This window comes from Lonchura striata, chromosome 6, assembly GCF_050655825.1.
Source record: "Lonchura striata isolate lonStrDom1 chromosome 6, ASM5065582v1, whole genome shotgun sequence".
Lineage (NCBI taxonomy): Eukaryota > Metazoa > Chordata > Aves > Passeriformes > Estrildidae > Lonchura > Lonchura striata.
Genome location: NC_140708.1, coordinates 19,490,188 through 19,509,717, shown reverse-complemented (window position 1 = coordinate 19,509,717; position 19,530 = coordinate 19,490,188). Strand labels below are relative to the sequence as shown.

The 19,530-nt window shown below is 39.7% G+C and overlaps 2 long non-coding RNA genes across 12 annotated transcripts in view; one reads left to right on the top strand and one right to left on the bottom strand.

The window, feature by feature from the left end:
- LOC146767044 (uncharacterized) overlaps positions 1 to 10,034 on the top strand; it is a 258,666-nt gene extending 248,632 nt beyond the window's left edge. For 9 of the 10 annotated variants that reach the window (XR_014956289.1, XR_014956293.1, XR_014956291.1 and 6 more), the window contains one exon: positions 8,784 to 10,034. This is a non-coding gene — a long non-coding RNA (uncharacterized LOC146767044). Of the gene's footprint in view, positions 1 to 4,725 lie in introns of all 10 variants that reach the window. The other variant, XR_014956295.1, reaches the window with a different exon arrangement.
- The window catches only part of LOC146767043 (uncharacterized), a 144,925-nt gene extending 126,096 nt beyond the window's left edge, over positions 1 to 18,829 (bottom strand). For both annotated transcript variants that reach the window (XR_014956299.1, XR_014956300.1), the window contains exon 1: positions 17,548 to 18,829. This is a non-coding gene — a long non-coding RNA (uncharacterized LOC146767043). The remainder of the gene's footprint in view (positions 1 to 17,547) is intronic.
- Between the last annotated feature and the right edge of the window lie 701 nt (positions 18,830 to 19,530).

The window sequence follows — 19,530 nt, the reverse complement described above, 5'->3', positions numbered from 1 at the left end:
CTTTTAAATTTAAATAAAATTTATCAGAGACATACTCCAAAAAGAATGTATTTCTTGTTCAGGGATAGTATATGTTACAAGCTATACCATCTGTAATTACTGCACTGGGAAGAATATATGCATGTAAATCACAAAGGGAAAAAAAAAGAATCTGTTAATTATAATGGCAAATGCTAATGTTGCCATAGTTAAGGCTGTGTCAACGTTTTCATTATAAACCCAGTAATAAAGGAAAGAAGGCGAGAGGGAGGATGGTAATCAGCCATTAGAGATTGCTGTGTGCTAAAATTTTGTATACAAAAGGCACACTCACACCATGTAAATCAGATGTATTGGAAAGACCATGCTCACAGTCTCAGTGAGTGGAAGACCAGGGCCAAACTCTCAGCTTGGGAGCAAGGGTCACTTTGTTGCAATAATTTTTTCACATTTCACATTAAATTATATTGCTATTTTTATTGTACATATTAAAAAAATATTGCATTTATCAGCCAAATGGGACATTTTAGAGCTTGTGGCTTACCACTAGCTGAATTTGATAACTGTAGTTGATTAAGTCTTGGTTCATGTGTGCAATTTTAATTAAAGCTTTTATATTTCTTTTGAAGAGTATGCTTAAATAATTAGCTTAAGTTGGGTATTTTGTTGTGATAGAATGGAATTTCTTTTAGTTCCTTTTTATTCCCTTTTTTTAAAAAAATCCCCCCAAGTTGTTTCTCAGTGGATTTCATGCAAACATGTCAAGTTTGCTTACATGTGAGTTCTGCTGGGTTATAATATGGTCAAATGTGATTGTGAACTTTATAGCAGATCTGTGAGCCTTTTTCCCTTAGCAAAACTCCCCTCTCACCTCAAAGTATTTCATCTGGCAGATAAAGAAGTGGGAACCTCAAGAGGAACTGAACTCATGTATATGTATACATATATACAGGCCTAGAGTGCCCAAGGATTTCCAAATGAGTTGTGGCAATGACCAAAGTCAAATGTTTTTACAAATTATTCATGACTCGGTTTTTCTGGTTAGTCGTGTCATTTGAAAAGCCAGGCCTTTTTTCTCATTTGTTTTCAATGGCTGGTGCATGAAGCACTTTGGAAAGGAGACTCTTTCAGAAGAGTTGCTGCTTTGGATTTGGAAAGAGGGAACAACTCTAATGCTTGCAACTCAGCTCTATTTGGTTCTGTTTGGGAACAGATATACTGAACTGATTTAGTTTTCCAATACGTTGTGGTTGCTGGGCATAGATCTTCCACCCCTGACTTTTTGCAGAACCAGTCCCTGTTGACATTTGTAAAATTAATGAAAATGTTTCACATGTTGAAGTGTTGATTTTTCCAGCAACATTTAACTAATCAAATTAAAACAATGATAAACATTTTTCTCCTGTTTTCTAAGTAGCTCTAGACTTGAGTTGATGAAAACATATCCTTGAAAACAGAGGGATGTGTATGTCTTTTGTTTTGCTTCCTTTTTTTTTTTCTTCCACAAAAAAAAAAATTAATTGCTGTGACAAAAAGAAAAGGCAAAAAGAGGAAACCATGATTTGAATCTTCATTGCTTCAGGAAAATTTTGATAATATATTGCATCCTTGCTTAAGTGGCTGAAATATTTTTATTGCAGTTTCACAGTTTTATGTTTTATAACTTTGAAATTAAACTAAACAAAGGTTCTCTCTCGATGAGTTGCACCTTTTTAAAACAATTTGGTTTCTAGCCAAAATGGAAATGCAAGGGCAGAGTTTTTCAGGGTAGACATTCTTTCACTGCTATTCCTGTTGAAACAAAAAGAAAAATGCCCTTGAAAAATCCCAACTGCTGGCTTCACTAAAAATATATAATTTTACCACTGACCTGTCAGGGATGGTTAATTTAGTATAATTTATGCAGAGAAGAAAATCCCTTGCTAGTGCTACGAGGTGGAGAGGCTATCAGCCAGGTTGTGATAGTAGCTTTGTGGAAAAGAACACCTTTAACCTGCATAGCTGAAGTCATCTCCTTGAACTTTACCTTGGGAAAAAGTACAAAGGACATGTAATTTCTTAGTTCCCACACAAGCTGTCCCCAGTCTGCCTTAAACTCTGTGATGTTTGGGGAGTCTATTTAAATAAAAATAATGAATCCTGGTTGATGCTTTGAGGTTGTTTTTCTGAAAATGGTGGCAACTGCAGATCGCATCTATGTCTACCTTACTGATAAAGCTGCTAGTGTGGTATGAGGGAAGAGACTATTTGATCTCTGTGACTGAACACTGAATGAACAATTTATACATTCAGAAAGTTGATGGCTGCTGGAAGATGATTCATCAATCTTCTCTGCAGGTGCCTTCAAGTATAACAATTACTGAACTTGGACAGAAAAAAAAGTAAAAGATGTGTTTAAAATTATTCAGATGGATGCAATTAAGGAACAGAAGTTGATTCTCTGAGTGTATAGAGGAAAACCTGTGCAATATTTTGCCACTGGAGAATTGGTTTTGCTGCAGGTTTGTTCACTGTTAAAAGAAGCAAACTAACCTGAAAATAATATTTTTTTTAAAAAAAATTTGGTAGAAGGGTTCTGGATAGCTTTAGGCCAACACTCCAGACTGGTGTTGAAACTCATGTAGGAGAATACATTATTCCACTGGCTTTAATTCTTATCTATATAGTAGATTCTTAAAGCTCAAGCAAGGTCTGCAGATGCACTCACTGCATTTGAATATCTAAATTGTATATTCAAGGTTATCTGCATAGCTGGAGCTCTTGGGTACCAAGAAAACTGGTGTTTTGGAAGCCAGCACTGCTGCTGAGGACTTCATTGGACAGCAGAATTTCAGTTGAAAACTGTGTCCAGTGATGTGCTAGCAATTTTCTGTTTGAACACTAATCCTAAAAGGGATAATTTCCCAGATTTATACCAAATTTAGGCCACTAAGAGAAAGCACTGAATTTTCCTTCAGCAAACAATTTATGTTCACAAAAAAGCTTATTGATGTCAGCACAGTTGTGCAGGCATGTACAGGGTGCACATTTTCTTTGAAAGATTCCTAGGAACTGGCACTTCCTAAATCTGTGGCTGTTCTAGAAGGCATCCAAATGGCTGCTGAGAAGGGTCAAAGTCACAAGCAAGGAAAATCTACAAAGCAGTGTGTATGCACATGCTTGCATTATGACCATGGTCAGCCTCACTGTAATATTTAGTGTCTGCTCAATGACACTTAGAGTGGTGAGTTCTGAGTAACTTTAGGAATCAGAACCATGGGTTCTCTGAAGAAATATAAATGCCTAAAAGATATCTTGTTAGATTTCAGGATGAGCAAAATCTCTGTGATGATGCAGTCTGATACTCTTTATTACTGGGGCCACAGAATTTCATTGAGAAGCACCTGCAATAAGTGTAGCTGTGTCTGATTGAGCTAGCTAAAGAATATGAAGAGAAATTGGGGCAGATAATTTGTTATTTTCTCCCTTCATAGAGTTCAAAAATAGGTTTTGCAAAAAAGCAATTGTGCCTCCTTCAATTATTGAGACTGCTGTAGTCAAGCCTTTTAATGAACAAATTTTGTAGAATTTAGGGTCTCTGAAGTGCAAAGCCACAACAGAGTGTGGCTCTTAATGTGCCATATGAGCATTATGTTGCTGGCTTTCTCTGTCAAAGCTGGCATGTATCAGAATGCAATAAAAGAAAAACTATTTCATTCAAAATTAAATGGCCACATCCAATTAAAGAAAAGACTGAAGTCTGAAACCGTAAAATCCATTGAAAGTTCCTTTCGGTTTTAGAGGAAATGTACCAATTGCTAATGGAAGTGTTACTCTAAACGATTGGCTACTAGTTAACTATTATGTGTTCTAGCAGGATTTGTGGTTGGATTTTTTTTTTTTTTTTTTTTGTCATTCTTCCTCCTCAGAAGATTTGGGGAAAAGAACAGAAAAGTATTGAAAAGATTTCCTTAGTCTTTTATCTTTTGAATCAGTGTCATACTAACAAAAAGATGTTTTGAAGTCTTTAACCATTAATTGACTAACTGGTTTTCTTTAGACATAAAACTTGTCAAGGCCTTGATTGTTGTGAATCCATGGTGATAGATTCTGGCGGACTGCCTAAGTACAAGGTCTCTGAACACTAGGATAACACTTTCTGAAACAGTTGGGGCTTATCCCCCATAATGCCATTTAAACAAACTTAATTGACTAAAACTTTCACCTTTGTGCATTCTGTATGAGGTACCATTTGCATGAAGAGGCCTTTTAGGTATAGAACCTAAGTGACAAAATCTGACCTGTACCTAGCCTTAGATTTCTCAGTTCTTGTTTATTTACACAAAATAAACCAATATGAACTGCCTTAAAGGTCCACTATAAGCAGAAAATCTTTTACATACCATAATTTTTCACTAGTGAATAACCTTATAATGAGTCCAAATTGAAACTCTATGAATGGAATAAAATTCACACGCTTCTGCAGTAGGACTGCTCATTGTCTTCAGATAAGTGCCTATACATGTCAGTCAGTAGGTTTGTTCTATATGAAATGAATAAAAACTCTTAGACAAAGCTGACTTGCCTTTTTTTTCTCAGTTGTTGTTGTAGTGAAACTTGAGTAAATAGATGACCCTAAAATTTCTTAAATTTTGAGTTCTAGGCATATGCTGAATTATAAATCTGTCTCTATAGTAACTTGGGTTTGAATGCAAGCAGTAAGGTTTAAATAATATACAGGAATGATAAAATTAATACCTTTTTCAGGGAACATGACAACTCTGGGATAACTCTTGTCTCTCTAGGAAGTCTTCAAACATCATAAGGTAAAACTTAGCATCTCTAAGGAATTTTGAATGGCTCACATGACATGAGTTTGGTGACAGTTCTCTACTCTGTAGTTGTCAGGGCCCTCACGGCTCAAAACTTCACCTGTGGTCTCCCCCAACCTCTGTCCACAGGCTCTGGAGCTTCCTTAGTCCCTGCCTGAGCAAAACCATGGTCATGGGCCCCACTGATTCTGAACCTGACCCATGGGCTGATGGCTTTGACCTCACTTTTACCACAAACCTGCTCAGAGGCCATGATTCCAGCTGCACTCACTAGGTCTGATCCTGACCTGCAGTCAGACTTCCAGCTTCACCTTGGATTTGCCTCATCACCACAAACTCCTCTAATTGTCTGAGCTCTTGGTTGAATATCAGCTGCTGTCAATGGTCCTGCCCTGCTTCCTCACGGGCACAGCCAGGACCTGCCCTGGTGACACTGCCCTTGGCTCCCTGTTCCCTGGGAGAGCAGCTGCCCTTGCTGCTTCCTGACAGTAATGCAAGTTTTTATCTTATCAAAACAATATTGCAGAGCAGAACCAGATGCCAGTCTTTACCCTGCAGTAGCCATAAGGTGATTTCCAGTGTCGTTGGTGATTTTTTGGGGGAAGGGGGAAGTATCACTAAGAAGCCCATCAGGTGAAAGGAGTTCCTGTTAACAGTGCACTTGTTTCATGAGCAGAGGATTTATCTCAGTTATTTCCCTAGAATAGCCACAAAGTTTTAACATAAACATCCCATTTTCTTTTAATGCATCTTTGAAAAAATACTCCCAGCAAAGATCATTTTATGCTGAGCAGCTCTGTTATGAGCTAAAAATCACATGGCCAAGTTGGGACTTGGCCTTAACAGACCATTTCAGTACTAAGTCTAGCTGAAGCCTGGAATAGAATGGAAGAGTAATTTTTTTCTCTTAAACTGAGGTACTGCAAACCCAAGTCAAGCAGACCCTGCACAATCCACAAGCCAGTTGTTCCTCATAAGAGAATGCAACTATTATTAGAGTTTAGAGTTAGTATAAACATCTTTCTGATTTAAAGCATTTTAATATATTTATTTCTTAACTGACCTTGGTTTTGCTAACCAAAATACAAAAATAATGCCCATCCTCAAGTGTCAATTTTATTTGAAGACAATTTTTAATGAAAAAATATTGTTCCAGTTTTCAATTAATGGAAGTGTTCTGAAGTAAATTTTTTCCTTAAATGTTTTATATTTATATTGATATATAAAATTACATTTTTGCTATGCAGAATTTGGTTTTCTTGACTTCTGCACTTAACTAAGGACTTCGCTTCTAGAAGGCAAACATTGGTGATGTGGTAGTGGTTTGTGAAGCAGCTATAAATGTGATATATCCAGAAACGAAGAATGTTTTTAAGGTATCTGAAATAATAACTCTGAGACTGTGCCAGCTTTGTTAAGTTCATTATCTCACTCAATAACACTTGTATATGTGATATCTGAAAGGTATTATTTAATTGTTATGCAGGTCTTCTTTGACTGCAAAGACACTGAAAACCTTTCAACATAAAGGTGCAGTGTCCTTAGGCCAACTCTTTAATTTATCAGGACAAGATTATGAGATTACTCTCTGAATAACAGTGTATTTTATCACTGTTTTACAGAATCAAGTCTACTGCGAGCTTACAGCACAAAGCTTAACAACACAATTGCAGAACAGTAAAAGAAAATGGTTTTGAAGGAAAAGTGTTGCTGCCAATAATGCTAGGATGCTGAAATGTACAGTGATTTGTATTTTGATATGCTGCATCCATACAGCTGAAAATTGGATGCAGAGTCAAAACTACTACTAAGAAAATGTTCAGTACTGGCAAAAAGAAAGCATCTGCCACCACTGAAAAAAGGATGTGTAATCCTTGTAGGTCTCTGTGCCCTATCTTCACAATGAGGTGGTAACTAGAATGAAGGAATAAAAAGGGAATATATTGTGCTCTTGTAGAGTACTGTTTATTTACTGGGGTTTTTTTCCTAACGTTATAAAATCATTTGGATATTATGTAAGTTTTTTGGTATGACTTCATGACTCTTCCTTTTCCCCCATGAACTTGCACCTTAAAATATTTTAGAATTATATCAATTTATTAATAATAAAGATGTGTTAAAATACCAAATACTGTAATGTAAAACATTACAATAATCCCTTCTGCCAGTAGTAAACAACAAAGTTGAAAGTTATGTGTTAAAGGAACATTAATAACCAGCAACACAGTCTCACTAGTAGAGATAGTGGAGAGTTGAGTGGTTGCATGGGAATTGGTCAGAAGCAGGAATAGCTGTTTGTTTGCTGCACAAGTTCATGGACTTGTTCCTCATCTGTCAGTCACTGCAGGGCTGTGAGTGTGAAGCACTACCCACAGGTACCCAGAGATGTTAGAGCAGAGATCAGGCATGTGAGTTAGTGGGGCAGTAAGGTAATCCTCTTCCTGCCATCAGTTCTGCCCAGTCATTTCTGGCTCAGCATCAGAGAAAAGGGCTGCAATTTCATCCATGTTTCCTCACTTCTCTTTCATAGTTCTCAGTTTTTCAATTACTGAGAAGTACTGGTTCAATCTGCATCACAAGTCTTTAGGCATTTCTTGCCATAGGTCAAAAATGTCCCTGTTATTTCCCCATCTGCTCTACAGTAATCTGGGTGCTTGTCTCAGACCTACCTAACATACAAAGCCCCAACAAATCAAGGAAAGAACAAGGGGATTTTTATCCTTGGAAAGACAGAAAAAGTCCTTCTACTACTAAGCAGCTTGCAAGGCCAAAAGTTGATAATTTTACATAATTAAGATTTCTTTACTTCATCTGTGATCATTAACTTGTCCAAAAGCTGTTTCAGGCCAGTTTACTCACTCACAGACAGATGAGTAATTATTGTAGATTTAAGACACCTAAACCCAAAATACTGTCAGATGTGACTGTTGCACAAGAGGATCAGACTAAAAACCTGTCACATTACTACTCTTTCAGATTAGCAAAGCCCTGGATGCAGGCTTCCCTCCATCATTCCTAAAATAATGCTAATCCCTATACCTAGGATTTTGCAATTCTGTAGCTGGACATATACTGAAAGGATTTTCCATTGCTGCTGTCGTCTCGGCAGATTAGTTATAGGAGGTGACTCCAAGAACAAGCCATGCTTGACCTGCACAAAATCTTCAGATATCTTAACTTTTTCCTCTTTAAAAAATTCTCAAGCATTAACAATTAGTAGTGGAGAAATTTATGTTTATATTTTACAAATTACATTATCTCCTTTTTTCCCTTGGAAAGGGGAAAGACCAGTGGTGCAAGACACTGAAGAACATCTTAATTTAAGATTTAATTTAACCCCCTTTGATACAGCATAGATTATGCCATAAAGATACCACTACTGAAACTACATTTTGCAGTGCAGCAGTAAGACAAGTTTTACAGTGGAAGTGTCTGAAGTATATAGACATTTGTGCTGTATTTTCAGCTTTGATTTAAAAAAAAAAAAAGTAATAAATTCAGGTATAGCTAAAAATAATAATCTGATTTTAAAAACATTGATTTGCAGCCATCTGGGCCCACTTTAACTTTGTGGACTAGGGGTTATGATATAAGAAGTGTGGTGCCAAGGAAGCAGAATGTCTTCCTCCCTCATGAAGTCAAGGTATTTCATATTGTGATACACCATAAACAATGATTCTGTGAGTGAAATTCCAGAAAAACCTCTGATGTGTACATCAATTGGTCAAGATTCCATAATTTTGCCTTGGACCTTGGACCATTCCATTTATGTCCTAAAACTCACAATGCTGTTAAAGACTTTTCACTGCAACTTTTATGCGTATTGAGAGGTGAGGAAGAACAATGTAGGATATTCATAGTACTTTCAACAAAGATAGGAAATAGAAACATTTTATACCTGCTTCAGTCTCTTCATTATGCAGGATTCAATACTGAATTTTTTTATTCTTTCAAGATAAAGACTAGTAATTTATTTTATCACATCTTTTGCAGTTTCCTGTACAAACTCCTGCAGACCACAGTGGTGGATGTCCCTCCTGAAATGGCACTTTCTGCTCTATTCACACCAGAAGGCAATTGGAACTCACGTGTGATTCTCCATCCTCCTTGCACTTCATAGAGACATCTGACCAGAGACTGCTGATGCACAGGCAGCTGGAGTATGTGCTGTCTTATACAGAGGAGGAGTGTGGGAATAAGTAAACAGAAGGGCCAGAAATCCTCACTCTAGGGAAGTGTGGAACTGATACTGGAAGACTGTCAAGTCAGAATATCCCTAGAATGATAGGACATGAGTTCAAACCATACATAAATCCAGATTTCAGAGGCTTGAGCTCAGGTAAGACTCTGGATTACATGACATTTGTAAGAAAAGTACAGGAACTCTAAAGTGATTTCATGTATTTAAAACCTTTTCTCAATTAAGAAAAAAAAATATCCTGGAAGTAATTCCCAGAATTTTGAATGAAGAAATTTAAAAAAAAATCAAATTTAAGATATTGCTTTACTTGAAAACTGTTTCAGGCTGAGGCAGGATCTGAATCTTAATTGTCACAGCCCTACAAAATTATTCTACATATAGGAGCTTATCACATACATAATTACCTTATTCTAGTCTGTATTCTAGAACAAACATGTCTTGATGAGACAGTTATTCAGTAAGGATGCTGCTTTTATTCTTGAATAATTCCATGTGCAGTCAAGCTCTCAGTCAAATCACCACAACTCTGTATGCAGATGAATTGTCAGTCTCTCTCTGCTTGCATTTACAGGAAATCTGTATCTCTGTTACTAAATGGAGCTGACAGATCTGAAAATGTCACATTTGTTTGTGGAGTAGGCAGAGATCTTACAAGCTCTCACCCCTATTAGCCTACTACTTGTGCCCTTTGCAGGTGTTATGAAGTGCATATCCTTCTTATTTTGGGTTAAATGTCATTAGCAAACTAATAAATGCTGTGGAGAGAAGGAAAAGTTTTTTCCTTCCTTGTTTGCCAAAAGCAAGAGTGTTTTTTTTGCCAAAAGAGGTTTTTGAGTGTGATACCAACTTTATATCTAAGTCCAGAAGAAAATGGAGTTTCTTTTCTTTGGGAAGGGGGAGGAAATAAATCTTTGTTCTAGTTAGAACTTAGACCTTTTAACCGTAAAGACTTGCTTTTCTTCATGCTATTTTTGTTTGTCACTTATGTTTGCCTAATTCTGTCACGAGTACTGTCTCAAAGCCTTAATAAAACATTAATGTCCAAGCCCCAGAACTTCCACTGTTACATTTCTATCAATTATCTCTGTAACTGATTTTAATTCTGGTTGCTTTTTAGAAAAGTGAAACAGCAAGCTATATATTTCAAGGTAGGGACAAGATAAACGAATGTATACAACTGGGACCTGCTCCTCGTCATGTAAAATATCAGTTGGAACTCTTAATATGTACTTAAAATGGTTCATTTCCTACTTTGTATAGTTGTTATAGCTCCACTTTCATATTTTTCTCTCATACACGTGTCAACAATTCAAGTATGCACTGAATGGCCTTATTAGCATCTTTTTAATGAGTAAGCAAGTGTAGCTTTTAATTCGATTGCACCCACAAGTTGTCATTATATGGCAACTTTCTAGCTCGTAAGAAATGATGTGGTGCTGGCTGTTGAGACATGTTTAATGTGAACTTATCCCAGCTGTATTCTCAGCAGAGAGCAATTCCTGAAAAGCCCATGAAGATGGACCAGCTCTCTTTTTTCCCCCAGTATTTCCCCCAGCAGACTGGAAGAAAGAGATCAGTTCTCCCATCACTTTTTCAGTTTCTGTGCTGTGGGCAGGAGTCTGCATCCTTGTTTAATGTCACAGCAGGCCATAGATACCAGGCATTACGCAAACATTTTTCAGAATCAGAAGTCCAAGACCAGTTGGTTTCCTTGTTGGGGAGGTCATTCTAGATTTCCAAAATAGGACCAGTCACCAGAGTTCCTCATTTTTCAGGTATGTTTTTGTTCTTTCAATAGGCGTCACAAGCCCCGAGTCACTGTCACTCCGGGGATTCTGGAAGGTTCCCTCGCGCATCCCCTCCGCGGTGAGGGCCCAAAGGCGCGCGAGGCATTGGCCGGAGTTTCTGGGGAAGGGGAGGATGTCCCACTCCCACTGGTGGGGGAAAACCCAGCCTGAGGCATCCAGCACCCGGGTGCAGCCGCTGCAGGCATCTCCCGGGAGGTACGGGAGATGCAATCTGCCCTCACAGGCATCTGCCCCGGCAGCGGCTCGGTCCCAGCGCGGCCGCCGGGCAGCACTGCCCGGGCGAGCTGTCGCTCGCCTGCGGCGAGGAGCCCCCGGCACAGCGCCCAGGGGCCGGCAGCAGCGCTGCCGGTGCTGCGGGGCGGGCAGCCGGCGCTTGCCTTGTGGGCAGATGGAAGCCGCAGCTCCGCTGTCCCTGGCGAAGGAAGGGCCGTGAGGGGCCCGGGTGCCCGGCCCGGCTCGCCCGGCGGGCGGGCAGCAGCTCCGTGCCAGCAGCTCAGCGCCGCAGCCGAAAGCCATTCCCTCTTTTCTCTCCGAGCACTCTGTCATCACGTTATCTTCTTTCGGAGATTTTTAAAGTACGTATCAAGAAAAATCCCTTTACAAATAATTATCTGCTTAAGTCTGCTTCAAATGTTATTCTATTTTTCTATTGAAAGCAAACATTTTTTCATAAATATCTGTTTTCCTTTGAAACAAAAGATTTGAATTTTTATAACGGAGTAGTCTTTAGGTTGGTTGTTATTTGTGTATCTTGAAGTATGGTATTTCATTTTAAGGAAGAATTCTTTTTGGGAGAATTATTTTGTTCAAAAATTTAAAAGTTGATGTGTTTGACTTAAGATTCTATGGGTTTTGTTGATAACTTGTTTTCCACAGGAAAAAGTAAGTTTTGTCATGATGGCTTTTCCCTTCTGAAGGGAGTTCTGTAACTCTTTTATGTGTAATGTGGTTGTTTATACATAGTTGTTTTGCAACTTTCTTCTGTTGTTAAATAACAAGCTGGGGCTTCTTAAGTGTGAAAAGGGAATATAGCCTTTATACTATTGTTTACCTCGTCATCGGAATTATACAGTTCTACTTCGTCATTGGTATTATACAGTTCTTTGTGTCATAAAAGTGTTGTTTTTATCATGGTAGATTTAATTCTATCTACCAACTCCTCCATCGTGCAAGGCTTTGGAACAGGGCAGCACTCACTGGGTTACTGAGTCCTCCCCTCCCTATTGCCACCGTCACATTGGATAATTTGTTTTTGAAGTGTGTTGTACTCTATCTTAAGAACCCTTGTGTGGTTTATTCCCACTATTCCCAGAGGATGGCTGTTACAGAATGTGATTACTTTACAACATTGCTGGTGAGCCATTTGCCATTGGAACTGACTTGGGATACAAGTCAAAAACAATGAGCTACCACCATACACTCAAGAAAAAATTCATGGCCAGCTAAAGTCCAGTTGGACTCATGCTAAAATCTTCTTTTAATTCTTTTCCTCTCTCAGATTCTTAACTAGAAATTAGACAGCAATCCTGTTCTCTCTCAGCTTTTGTTATAATGGACTAAATAAATCAAGCTTGTTTAATCTCATATTATAAAATAAACTTTCCATTGCCCTTATCTACCTAGCAGTCCTCCTCTACCTGCTCTAAATCCACCTGCTCTAAATCACTGCATGTGACTAGATTGAATACAGCATTTCAGGTGAGCTCTTCCCAGACCTTTACACAACACTATTGCTTTTCCCTGGCTCTGTTGGAAGTTGCACTAGCTGCCATACAGTGGTATTTTACCACCCTTTTAATATTAAGGAATTGTACCAATTCTGCTTTTTTTAGCATATAATAGATTTGAGGTTTGTCTTTAAACCAGAGGAAGTGTAATGTGTTGTTTTGCTATATCTCTTAAATATTTTTATATGTTATCTGTGCATTGTTGCTTTCAACTTGCTATTCTAAAGTTTTCTCTATTACTGGAAGCAGAATGAAAAATATCAATGTCAGTTCTCAGTTAAGGACCAATGAGCACACACAAGTGCTTTTGCCCATGTGTTCTGTCTGTTTCTCTTTTCACATCTAACACTTCTCAGGGTGGTAGTGAATCCAGTTTGGCCTGGAGTACTTTCTTCTGTGTTTCTCTTTTCTTTTTACTGTGTTTGAAATGTAGATTATTGATTATGTAAGCATTCTTTTGTGAAGTGTTAGTAAGACTTTGCTCCCTATTCAACCTATTAACTCCTCTGTCCAGCTGATGTAACTACACCAGAGTTTGCCTTTCTGGAACATAAAGGTTTAGAGATCTACTTATTTAGTTCATTCTCCTCTTTAACTTATACCAGTTTTGTCTGACTTGGTCAAGAGCTGATTTCTACAACTGGCTACCTTCTAACTAGTCTCACTAGTTATCAGTAATGTAGATATATCTTGTCACCTCTTATTGCTCTGATGAGGATTTGATTACGTGTATTGTACCTTGCATCCAAAAAGAACTGGATGTTAGTGCTATGGTTAACATTTACAGTCCATTTTGTCCCTAATTTTGTGGTTATAAGCAAACACCCTTAGCCACCACTCCAGGAAAAGAATAACTGTGTAATGCTGCACACAATGAACCCAGACTTAGGGAATACCAGACTCCAGGGTCATGTTTCCCATGCTTTCTTTCCTCTGCTGCAGTGAACCCTGCTAACAGTACCACCAGAGTTAGGCTGGCTTTTTTTTTTTTTGGTTTTTTTTTTTTTTTTTTGTTTTTTTTTTTTTTGTTTAACAGACTTGAGCACCTGTATTTCAGCTTCTCTGAAAATCAATTTCTGAGCCTATAAAATGGATTAGTCTCTAGCCAATCTTTAATGTGCTTTTGAGTAGGTATGCATATGTAACCCACTGTTCACTGGGCTATGCATCCCTCTCTGTGGCTGCATCTGGCCAGCAGCGGATATGAGTATGCTACAGCTGCTTGCTAGGATATTTAACTCGAGGTGTAAAGGTTTGTGAGTCAGCCCTGGAGGTTCCAGGTAACGAGCAAGATGGTGATTATTACACTTCCAGGACTGTATGTGCTTGCATTCCTAAGGACAGCTTGTGATGTGGGTGTGGTGGAGAGGGTAGTTTAATTCTTGGAGGGGGGGAAGTGTTGTGAACTTTAGAACAGATAAAAGGAAACTATTACAAAATACATCAAAAGGGACTTCACAGAAATATGCCTGTCCTCATTTTATTGCCTGCAATACAGAAAAATGGGGGAAATGTTGCACAAGTGAGTTTACCATTTAATAGCTGATGAAATGGCATGGTTATGCAATAATTGTTTCCAAGATGGGGATGCACAACTAACTAAATTATTCTTCTAGTACTTAGTGTGTAAACTAGTCTGTGTATCTGTGCATACAAAAGCTGAACTAAGTTACTTATGCAATAATTAATTTTTATTGGTTTGATTCATCCAATATTATTAGCTGTCAGAACAGATGTAGATATTTTCAGAGGTGCTCGGCATAAACAACCAAACAAACTTGTAGAACCTTTCACAGTCCTCTATTTTCCTTACTAATTCATAGGAATTTGAGGGAGGTTTTTTTAGTTAAGTTAAAAGCTAAAAGTATTATTCTATTATTTTCCTGGGGAAATAGCATACAAGAAATAAAAATGTACATATATCATCTACCACTGAAATGAAACAATTTCTTGTGTTAAAACATGAAAGATGACTGGTCAGAGAGATGTGCTGATTAAACTCCTTGTGCTCTTATTATCTAGACAGGCATCAGTCCCAAGTTGACTGAGTCTGTGATACAATGGCTAAAACCAGCTCCTCTCAGTATATGAGTTCAATGCTTTCTTTCTTACCTATTTACATGAATGTACCTTGCATGGCCTCTTCAGATTTTGTCCTCTAAACCATCAGAGAGAGAAAACCAAAATTCCAATTGTTTGCTCCAAGATGTTTCCAGGCCCCTTCCCAAATTGTCATTTTTTGTACAACTATGTTACATATTCTTATGTTTGAAAATAGAATTTGTAATCTTCAGGCATTCTTCTGTCACAGGAGAAATCCTGCCTTTCTCATAATTGCTAGAAAACTTCTACTGATTTCAGGTGGGCTAGAATTTCACATTACATTGTGGACTTAGGGACTGCAAGTTCTAATAGCATGAATGTATAAATGTAAATTGACACAATCCCATTAACCAGCAAACACAATTAACCATGTGGAACACTGTTTATACAAGTTTAAGTGTTTTAGTGAGAATAAATATTTTCTCCCTTACAGAGTTAGTTTTTTTCATAACCTGTGACCTGGCTTATACAGTTATGATGATTCACAAGTGCCTTACTTAATAGGGAATAAAATAGAGTGGTATAGCTATCAGTAGGGGTAGAGTTAAGCAGTATTTTTGCTGACTTTAATTGTATCTACATGTAGGAAATTTTACCATTTTTACTCAGTTACTTTAGAAATAGGTACATTAAAATAGTATTAAAAGTGTTAACTGGTCATTGAGGAGGTAAGACCTGCTATAACACTTTCCCGGTTTATTTAACTCTAAAACAAGATGGAGGTACTATGAGTAGCCAGATTTCCCAGAGAATTTCTCAGTACCTGTTTTGTAGATACATCAACAACCATTTGTTTCTCAATCAAATTATACAGTTAAACTAGAAAAATTAGTTGCTGCATCTGGTCTAAATTCCTTTCTCAATCTTTTTATAAACCTATTGATGTATGTAGGATATCTGCTTATGATCAAGTATAACATTTTACCCTAACTCCATAAAGTCAGCCTGAAGACCTTAATTATAAATGTGATCAGCTCTTGTCATAAAATATTTGACACCTCTACTGAAATGTATTTAGCAGCTGATCCTTCTTAAATAAGTAAATAAAACCAAAACAGAAAAAAACCTGTACACTTATTTCTACTCATCTGTTTTATCTGGAACACATTCCTTGGGCCTGCTGGTGCATATATATTTAAGGAAATTGTGATCTTGCAAAAGAAATGGAATTGGAACGGGAAGTAGGAAAAAAAACTCACTAATTTTCTCAGACTCATGAGTTCAAGTATTTCATTATGGAAACAGCCTATAAGTCAATTCTTTTTCTCTTTAGAAGTTGATGAAATTAACTTAATCTTCTTGTAAAACTGTGTAGGGACAAGTAAGATTTCGACTGGGTTTGTTTTGGTCTCCATTGGTGAATTTCTGTGGTAGCCATGAGGCAGTAGTGAGCTGGTTAGTGCGGATGGTCTTCAGTGGCTCCATATGGGTTGGGACAAAGTAACAAAAATACAGGTCAAAGAGGAGAAACACACAGCTGGAAACTCTACTACAAGAAGCAGTTTTTCTTTGCCCTGTGATCAGTACATGCAGTGGGAAACCTTACATTTTACTAAGGCCTTGTCAGGCAAAGCTTGATGTCACCTAACATGCCATGGTGGTTTCTACTTTCTTTGAAAAATGGTCACTCAAAGGTGTCTATTCTGTTAGCTATTAATCTAATAACTTGGTGGCTACACATTTGGATTTTCTCCTATTCCCCTTGAGTAGAGTAAGAGACTCATCTCTTCTAATTACCATTTTGGTTGAAAAGGGTATACTGCAAATGTTACCTCTTCTGTATAGAATGTTTAAAGCTTTCTGTTGGGTGAAGAGAGTGTGTAGGAACATAATTAGATCTGTGCACTGACTGAGACACCCAAGCTCTGGGCTTTGGAAAGCACTGTAACCATAGCCTTGTTAGTTCCTTCTCTTTCCCTCTGGCTCAGTAAACTTTTATGCGAAGTGAAATGCCTTCAAAGGAGCAAATGGAGATTTTTCCCACATTAGACTATCCAGGTGACTGAGGAACCCTAATAAGAAGTGAGGATTGTGGGTTTGAAGTCTTTCAGATTGGGGAATTGATGCATATTCCTCTGCCTCAAGATGAGTACTTCAAGCATGGAAAAAGAATGAAGCAGATGATGGTACTAGTTGATCTTTCCTGGTAGGAAAAATACATCTCCGCAGAGAATATTAAGGGCTGTGAATTGTACAAGAGGGGAGAGATTTCCCTGCAACTCTAAGATTGGTGTGCTTGAGAATCTGGGCTGATGCTTACTAACTTTAGTGAAGCTGAACCATTACATTTCAGCTGCAGTTTTAGATCTTGTGACGGCTGAAAGGGATCGCTTCCCTTGTACAGAGTGTGAGTCCCTCATACCTGAGCTGTCTGTGCCAGTCCCAGCTGAGCCGACCTCTCTAAAGCTGTGGCATGAAGTGGACGAACTGCAGAGGCGGCCTTTTCCAAACAGGACGCTTTGCCGTGAAAAAGCCGAAGGGCTTCTCCTAGGCGTGCCGGCAGGCTGCCGAGGTGACTGCTGCTGGGGCCGGGGCTCGGAGCCGCAGCGCTGCCCCATCGCGTCCCGAGCAGAGCAAGGCAGGGAGACGCTCCGGCCTTTCTCTCGTTCCTCGACTCAAACGGGGGGCCCCGCGGAGGTTCCGCAGCAGGTCCAGGGGGCTGGCCCGGGGCGGGTGGCCCTGAGCCCTGCCCTCCTCGCCCGCCGCCCGCGGGGGTCAGGCGCAGGGAGGGGGCAGCTCCGTGGCTTGCTTTCCCTGCCCTTCCCCTCCTCCTCCCATCATAAACAACTGATGCGTTCACCTTTGCAAAACGTCTTCGTGGGTAGCAGCTTAGGAGCTGAGGAGCCTAGGGTAGGGTACAAACATTGAACCTGTAATACGAAGGGTACGTTCATAATAACCGCATTATGTTGTCCTACCTAAAACAGGCAGTTCCACATGTCTTCTGTGATCTGTAGTAATTACTCTCGCGTCTCTGGAGTACCTGGAGGTGACTCCGCCGCAGCCGCCGCTGGCAGGGCCGCCCGTCGCTAGGGCTGCCGGAGGCGCTGCCCGGGCTGCCTGCGCTGCGCGGGACGGAGCGAGAGCCCCTAAACACCGGCGGCAGCTCTCCACGCTTTTGAATAATGATCACGGGGCTAGCGTGACAGGTAAAGGAACTAGAAATCAGCTGCTATTAAGTCAGAAATCATTTATCAGTTTAAGGCTGGTTGGGGCCAGTTTTCTTAAAGTGATTGAAGAAAGGGGAGAAGGGTTTGAGAAAGCTGGATCCTGTGCACTCATTTCTAAATTAGACTTCTAGTTACACATTCAAAATCCTTTCCTAAAAATAACTGCTGTCCACCAAGTAACGTAAAAGACTCGCAGAGCGTTTCCTAGTGTGTTAGATCTCTATCACCCAGTAGCATTTCATGCTTCCCCCCGTTTAAAAACAATGGGGAAAGGTGCTGTTAGGATTTAGACTAATTTTTCAACAGCGATAAAGGGGCTGTTTTCTGTAACAGCGTAGATTATTAGAAACTTGTAATTTGCAGTTCGCATTTGCCATCAGAATCACAGCAGGGGTGTAAAAAAGGGGACTAGATCCTATAGTAAACTCAGTAATTCGCGGGTTTGGTATGTCGATGGAAAAACCCAACGCTTCAGAGAAAAGTTGCTTGAGTTTAATAAACAGTGACTTCAGAAAGTGCAATAAAATCAATTAATGTTGCAAAAGCATTGGCCAAAAACAAAGTGGCGAAAGGATTTATGGAAATTTAATGGATTTACAAGCATTTATCCTGCGACTTGATAAACAGCAATTGGAAGTCGAGATGGTGAGAATAATTAGTCCCGCAGCCTCAGTGAATATGGACAATTTATTATTATAATTTTATCCTTTCAGTAGTTATTCAAATTTATTTTTTAATTTTGTGAGCTGAAGCGAGGGGGTATTAATCTAAAGTTTGGTTCCCCCTTCCTAAGGGGCTCGGTTTCTTCTAGCATTTTCCCTCTTCACAAAGCAAACCGTGATCTGTCATTTGCCAGGGCTTCTTCACACAGAGGGCTCATTCTTAGGTTTTCTGCATGTATTTTAAGGACTATTATCGTTGGCCTTAGTAAACAATGTTACCCAGCGGGGGAAGGATCAACTGTTTGTCTCCCTATACGCCAGGGTTTTCTCTCACTTTTGATTTTCAGATGCGTTTTCATACAAACTTTCAAAGAAGACTAGCAGCGAAAACTTTTCTTCTTGCTCTCAAGAGTTCGTAGCTCTATTATTATAGTAGAAAAGAGACATCCAGCATGGAGTAGAAATTACAATTTCGAGAAGTCAGAATTTATTACAGTTAAACTGTGATAAGATCCCATCTGTTATGAACACATGTAGCACCAATTGTTTTTCATACAACTGCAATTTATTTACCCTTCAGTGCGAATGAGATTACAAGCGCGATTAAAAAAAAAAAAACCAACAACAACAACAAAAAAAAAACCAAACCCAAACCAAACCACCATGATTTTTGGTTTTGTTTTTGAGGGATTTTTTGGTTTGGCTTTTTTTTTGTGGGGGGAGGTTTTAGGCCCGGCCTATCTGTTTTGATCTGGGCAGGCCGTTAGTGCTGCCCGCTGCCCCCGGAGCTGCGGGGCGGCTCCCGGTGCCCTCACGGGGCGGGCCTCGGGTCCCGCCGGGCCCGGCTCCGGCCGCGCCCGCTGCGCCGCGCTCCGCGGGGGCCGCGGCGCCGCCTGGCGGCCGGCAGCGACACCGGCCCGCGGCCCGCGCGCACAAAGGGGAGCCGCTCCTCGCTCTTCCTCCCGGGAGCCGCTCCTCGCTCTTCCTCCCCGGGAGCCGCTCCTCGCTCTTCCTCCCCGGGAGCCGCTCCTCGCTCTTCCTCCCCGGGAGCCGCTCCTCGCTCTTCCTC